Source organism: Syngnathus scovelli, chromosome 6 (assembly GCF_024217435.2).
Source record: "Syngnathus scovelli strain Florida chromosome 6, RoL_Ssco_1.2, whole genome shotgun sequence".
Taxonomy (NCBI): domain Eukaryota; kingdom Metazoa; phylum Chordata; class Actinopteri; order Syngnathiformes; family Syngnathidae; genus Syngnathus; species Syngnathus scovelli.
Window position 1 is genome coordinate 738520 of NC_090852.1, and position 7348 is coordinate 745867.

The 7348-nt window shown below is 44.7% G+C and overlaps 1 long non-coding RNA gene across 1 annotated transcript; it reads right to left on the reverse strand.

Annotated features, from left to right (window-relative positions):
* Positions 1–1241: 1241 nt before the first annotated feature.
* Positions 1242–3057, reverse strand: LOC137840397 (uncharacterized). The gene is made up of 2 exons (XR_011087016.1): positions 2797–3057; positions 1242–2711 (listed from the first exon to the last, which is right to left on the reverse strand). It is a non-coding gene; the product is annotated as an uncharacterized lncRNA (long non-coding RNA).
* Between the last annotated feature and the right edge of the window lie 4291 nt (positions 3058–7348).

The following is a 7348-nucleotide window of genomic DNA, read 5'->3' on the forward strand; positions in this document are numbered from 1 at the left end:
TAGTGTTTGAGGGGTTAGAAAATTAGCTCGAAAAACTTTCATGCACGCCGACGCAATTGTTACCGCATTGAATGGATCTGTTCCGGTGGCCTCAAAAAACTCACTCCTGAATTTTTCACACCCTTGCATTAGGAGATCAACATCATTCACGCAGTAGGCTATTGCCTGTTTAGCAAAATCAAACACATTGTTAGCTTCTTTGGCATACCACTCGTCAAACTTTGATCGTTGGGAGGGTGACATTCGATCGGTGTCGTAGTACGTGGGGTCAGGGTGAGACCCTACATAGTTTAGATGCTCTAAAGAGCTGAATTTGTGTGGGAAGTAACCCTTTGATTTGTCTTCAAACCCCAGGGCCTTAGGCATTGCGCTTAGAGGCATCGTCAAGAATGAGAGAGAGTCTATGAATCGAGATTTTGTGTCTAAATCGACAAATGATAGAACTTTACTCCCTTGCATCAAAATGTCAAGCTTGAGACCTAATTCAAGCATTCTCCTTATCAGTATGTATGAATCAAAACCTCTCGCATTATGTGCAACAAACGTAGTTTGTTTAAACCGTGGCGTTCGGAAAAATCTGAGAAATTCATCAACACAATCTGTGCCATACCAATGCTTCGCCAGTCCATTATTTGATTCGCAACAGATGAGAAAAGGTTTGTGAAAGCCGTCTGAATCTACATAAGTTTCGAAATCGTAGTAGACTACATTTTTGCACGGTGGTTGTGGTTTGATGGGCTGAATGTAGCACATGTGGGGGTTCAACAAGGCGTCATCTTGATTTAAGATCTCATCACACACTGTGCATTTTTTAACGGGGCAACGATGTTTAGCACCGGTACCATCAGCTCTCACATAATATTGAAGACCGCACTCCAAGCATTTTTTGTATGAAGTGCAGTTGCTCACACGATTCATTGATCGAGACTCTTTATGTTTGGTAAAGCATTCCTCATTACGACAAGATTTGTTACAGTCGGGGCAGATGACAGGTTTAAACCGTCGCTGTTTACAGCATGGATCAAGACAAACGCCACAGTGTTCTTCACAATGGTGCTGTTGCCAATTCTCATGCCCTTTGTAACAATGCCTGCAAAAAAATGCATGGCCTACAAATGGCTCAATCGCTTTCACGCCGTAAAAATGGCCCTCAATATTTAAGACAAATAAGGTATCGTTATCTGTTTTGGGGTAACGCGTGTCGAAGAAGGTCATGGGGCGGCAGTCCTCTTTTCGATACATTACAGTTATTTTCCGTTTGAGGACTTTCTCAAATTTATGGACATCGCCCAGACTCACAGGTGTTTGACAATCCAATCCTACACTCTCATGTAAGAGTCGCGCTTGTCTTGTGGCCTGTTTTGTTGTAAGTGTGTCATTTAGCAGATAGGTTAGTGAGAGAGCGAAACACAAATTATTGTCTTTATTACGAGGTATGTGTAGGTGTCGTTTTTTCAACCTCAAAATCTCTCTGTTGGTTGTGTTCAACAGCCTGCGACGCATTCCACCGCGCAATGGAGTGACTATTTGTACAATGAGCTCTAAACCCTCATCAGCCAGAAGCTCTGTGTTTGATTGGGCTAAACGTTCAAGCATGTTTGATACATTATCTCTGATAGAGTTTATATCACTAGTTTGCTGGTAGATGTGAGCTCTATCGTTACCACCCACTAGCTCTATCTGAATTACATCACCTGTTTGTGCCCTGCTAGCTACCTCTTGCATGACATCATCTATTTTATCTTCAATCTGGAGGTAGAAGGTTGCAAAATCATTAATGTTCTGTTGCGATGGTATATTTAACCGTCGCCTTACCTCTACATTATTGAAATGCGGCCTATTGATTACAATAGAACCGCCGCGTTGGTCAGCTAATACAGAACCGTTGTTAGATTGCTGGGGCGTGTGTTGAAATGCTGATGTGTTGTTGTCAATAACGTCCATTTCGTGATCAATTATAACAGAGCAGTTGTTAGGTTGAAATATCGGCTGAACATCGTCAATAGCAACCGGTGATGAATCGACAGTGTTAGCGGTCAACGGGTCAACCAGAGGCTGTGTATTTAGATTTTGGATGATGTTTAGCAACTGCACAGGAATGTCAGGACTGATACGCCCATTGTTGTCATTAGCTTGGTTGTTTAATTCTGCTATCATGTTTAGCAATTGTGACGGGATTTGTGTCGGACTCTGTCCACCTTCATTCATACTTTGATTGTTCAATTCATCTATGACAGCTTGTAAATGGGTGAGAATAACGGGGCTGTCTGGTCTCTCCCCCTCTGACAAAGCCGTGCTCACATTGTTGAGCAAATCTGTTATTTGACTCGTACACACATTGTTAACGTTTGATAAATCTAGCTCTGGTGTGTCACTTCTTTGGCTTGCCCCGCTAAATGACGGCAAATCTATTTCATCAATGTTTGCTAAGAAATCTGACTCTGTTGACGTAAGGTTTGGATGATCCATTATATTTTCTTTTACAAAAACACAACAGAAACAACACAAACCTATTTTGATTCGGCTAAATCTGTAAGAGCATGTATAATCTTAAAACACTCTTGTAACCGTCTTTTGTAGACACAGTTACCACGACACTTTAGAGGCCCCCTGCTGGTTGAGTGGTGCGTGTTGTAGAAGGGGTGCCCTCTCCTCCCCCGCCTCTTCCTGTCTCTCTGAGCTCTCGTGTCACGACGCTCACCTGGAAGTGGCTATAAAAAAAAAAAAAAACGGTTAAGCCTTTATATTACCAAAAATAGCAAGTCGAATGATAACATAGAAGGAAATGCTTCTAACTTTGTTTGTCGACTCTTGATGATGCTTCAAGCCCTCGTAAGTAGACAGAGCTTCAACTAGTTCTGAGTCCGTCGCTGATTCAGGCTGAACGGTGTGGGTTGAGAGTGGATTGGTTTCAACAGTAGCACGTGACTCTGATACCGCCGGTCGCGCTGGCGCTGACGTTTCGACTGCTCCAATATGGCGGTCGAACGTTTCGACTGCTCCAATATGGCGGTCGAAGGTAGCTTGTGTCGGCCGAACGCTTTTCCGAGCGGCGGCCACGAGATCTATTAAATAAATACAATAAAATCAGCAACTAATACCCTCTATATTAACTATCTTAGATGCGCGATTGACTCACCGTAGTCTGATTGTGTTAGGTAAACGTCGCTAAAATCGTCGTCAAAAGATGCGTGGACATCGGCATAAACGATGTTGTCTGCAAATATTATATAAACATTACATTTTGTTTTATAAAATAACAGCAGTATATTATTATTATTGCGAGAAAGGTGTTAAAAATGACTTACCTTTAACCATTCTCGAAAACAGCTTTTTGACGCGCTTCAACCCTCGTTGCCCAGACCTATGTCTCGGGGTTGTCTTCTCCAAACTTTAAATTCGGCGGGGATAAGACCACGCCTATGGGCTCACGTGTCGCAGGGAGTCAGATAACTCTGGCCGTATCAAAGGGTCTACCTCATATCCTTGGCTCCAGTAATGCCGACTCCACTATTGTTTGTCAAATTATGCACCAACACCTTGCGACACTTCAATGATTTTCTCAACCAAAAAAAACCCTTGATCCTCTAAAGTAATGTTTGCCAAATTACATGCGTCTCCCGCTTTCAGATAACTTTGGCTGAGCTATTGTTTCTCAAATTATATGCGACAACACCTTGATTTTTTTCTCTTTCAGATAACTTTTGGCAGCTGTAATGACTGTAATGACGCCTCTGTCGCAAACACCCCCCTCCCTTCCCCTTCTCAACAAAAAGGCTCCTTCAATCTCACACGTACGGGCCGGAAGCAAAGGTAGCTCAGAGGGACTGTTAGCAAAGCTAGCTCAGGTGCTGCACCTGTCTTGATTCATAAAAATACATGCCCATACATATCCACATCTTAAAAATGGCGCCAGCAAACCAAAATGGCGACAGTCAAAGATGGCGCCGTCACGACTGGCGCCATCTTGATGCCCCCAACCCCGCCACAATTCAAAAGAGGGTGATTTATGATACCATAACAAGTCATAAAAAGGTCATAAAATTTTATGGCCCCTAACTCATTTGCATATGAATAGACATCAAAGCCTAGGGCATTGTAATACTCTCTCTCGTGTTCACAGTGGCCTTGTTGACTGTCATCTTTCCGGACTCTGCTGTGCATCGGGAGCGGCTAGCGTGCTATCACTCTTATTGTTCATCTTCTTGTTTTAATTTTCCTGTGTTGTTTACTTGTATGTGCGTTGTGAACTCTGTCTTATCTTTCCGGACTCTGCTGTGCATCGGGAGCGGCTAGCATGCTATCACTCTTATTGTTCATCTTCTTGTTTTATTTTTCCTGTGTTGTTTACTTGTATGTGCGTTGTGAACGCTGTCTTGTCACCCTGGGATAGTGAGAAACGTAATTTCGATCTCTTTGTGTGTCTTGACATGCGGAGGAATTGACAATAAAGGAGACTTTGACTTTGAAAAGTATGTCGAAGCGTGACGGGAGGGGCACAATTCAGAAAACGTGCTCAGCTCGACGAAAAATGCGATTTAAGCAATACAATTAAAAATGCTTATGAAACCTAAACCAAACGATGCAGGTGGTCATGTCTTCATGTGCCGAGATCAACTCGGCACTCTAAAGCCCCCAAGAGCACTTTTTACTATGCCAACCTAACCAGAGTGACGGGAGGGGCACAATTCAGAAAATGTGCACAGCTCAGCCCAAGTGAACTGCTAGATTCATCATATTCTGCGTCAAAAGAGGTTTCTGAATCGGATAAAATGATGCTAATATTGCCGCTAGAAACGGAGCTGTCGCTATCATCTGCCATGTTGTTTGGGTTTGTTGACATCCAGATGTACAACTTGTGACGTCACAGTAATGGCGCCGCCAGTTTGGCTTCGTGCGGGACCCGATCGATAAACTGGCATTTCATTTCAGCTTTATTCTTAGTAATCGGTGTCCATTTTTAATTTCCAATGCGGCAAATGTGTTCACTTTATACATTCTATCAAATTCCGTTCTAATTGAAAAAAAAGGGATGTCCCTAGCCCTTTAACTCACAAACACCTGGTGACAGAGGTGAGGAAATGGGAAACACTTCCTTAAAGTACCGTAATTTTCGGACTATGAGTCGCGTTTTTTTTATATAGTTTGGGTGGGGGGGCGATTTATACTCAGGAGCAACTTATATGTGAGTTTTTTCGCAAATTTTCAAAATTCAAAAATCCGTGATGTAGTGAAACCGCGATAAAAGAACCGCGATGTAGCAAGGGATTACTGTCATTTGACCTGCAAGTGACGTCAGCAGCGCGGCGGTTGTTTACATAAGGACAAAGGATTCTATCACGGGATGACGAAGATGACAAAGGGCCCCACGTTTGAAGGATTTAATGATTTGGAGTGACACAAGGTTTGAAAAACGTATTTATGTTATAGTTATTTGATATATTTTATTTCGTGTAGCATCTTGTATATGTTTTTATCGTTACAGTTCAGTACTTGTTGGCTCGTTGAACTCTTGTTTTGTTAAATAAAGAGCCGTTTACCAAACCCACGTGTTTCCTGGTACTTTGTTAATGCTACAATAGAGTTGTATACTAGATCTGTTCGGCGCGCACGTGACGTTGTTGACATAAAGGACGAGGAATTTGATCGATTGATTTAATGATTAGGAGTGACACAGATGGTTTGATAATATTGTTGTTATATGATAGTTATTTGAAATATACTTTATATATCGTTATATGGGTCTGTGGAATAATTAGAAATGCAACCTACGAGTCCGACGTCAGCGGCGCATATGTGGCGCATACACGGCATTGTTTACATAAAGGATGATCGATGGATTTAATGAATTGGAGTGACACAGATGGTTTGATAAACGTGTTATTTATGTAATACTTACCGTATTTGCCGGTGTATTGGTCGACCTTTTTCGATCCAAAATCGACCGAAAAAAATCGACCTCGACTTATACACCGAGTCATAAAATTTAACTTCGTATTCATCGCTTCAAATGTGATGGTAACCAAGGCTGTTTCTCATGCATCTCATTGTGCGTGGGTGTGCGTCCGTCAGGCTCATCAAAAAGCGAGAAACTGAATCATTATAAAGCGTTTGTCGCATTAACACGCATCCTCAGCAACAATTTCAAATATTCTCACCTCAATAACGGACATCGAAAGCCAGGCAGCGACGATGACTGCTAGGGGGAAGTACTGGGTATTGAGCGAATGTGCGAGTCATCGCGCGTCAAGCAACGACAATAACTACCGGTACGTAAACATTCAATCGCCATGTCTAAATGAATGTCGTTGGCACTTAGAAAATATTCGCCAAACTTGGCCGGACTTCCAGGGGAAGAGGCCGAATTTTCACTTGTGGTGGCCGACATGGGGAACCAGCCGAGGCGGACACTTCACGGTGGTTGAGTCGTTGGCACTTACAAAATATTCGCCAAACTTGGCCGGACTTCCAGGGGAAGAGGCCGAATTTTCACTTGTTCTGGCCGACATGGGGAACCAGCCGAGGCGGACTCTTTATGGCGCAAGAGCCGTTGGCACTTAGAAAATTTGAACCGGGCGGCGTGCGCGAATGCGCGGCCCGCTGGAAGTCGAATGAGGCTCCGCGATTTCATCCACGGTGCTTATAAAGTGCCGATCCGCTCGGCCGGAGCTATTTTCGGCCACCCGGCGCATGTGCACGGCCTCCCGGCTGTGCCGGGCGGCGTGCGCGAGCTCGCCGGCTGCTGGAAGTCGAATGAGGCTCCGCGATCTCCTCCGCGGTGCTTATAAACAGCCGATCCGCTCCGCGGGAGGTATTCCCGGCCACTTGGCGTGTGCGCATGGCCTCCCGGATGTGCCGGGCGGCGTGCGCGAGCTCGCCGGCTGCTGGAAGTCGAATGAGGCTCTGCGATCTCCTCCGCGGTGCTTATAAAGAGCCGGTCCGCTCGGCGGGAGCTATTTCCGGCCACTTGGCGCGTGTGCACGGCCTCCCGGTGGTGCCGGGCGGCGTGCGCGAGTGCACTGGCCACTGGAAGTCGAATGAGGCTCCGCGATCTCCTCCGCGGTGCTTATAAAGTGCCGATCCGCTCGGCTTGGAGCTATTTCCGGCCTCCCGGTGGTGCCGGGCGGCGTGCGCGAGCTCGCCGGCCGCTGGAAGTCGAATGAGGCTCCGCGATCTCCTCCGCGGTGCTTATAAACAGCCGCATGCGCACAGCCTCCCGGAATTTGAACACATTTCGTCAATAAATTTCGCATATTTCTGATTGAATTTTGAAGTTTAATATAATGCAACAATTGAGCTCGACTTATACAAAGGATATATCATAAAATCGTAAATTTCCGTCGAATTT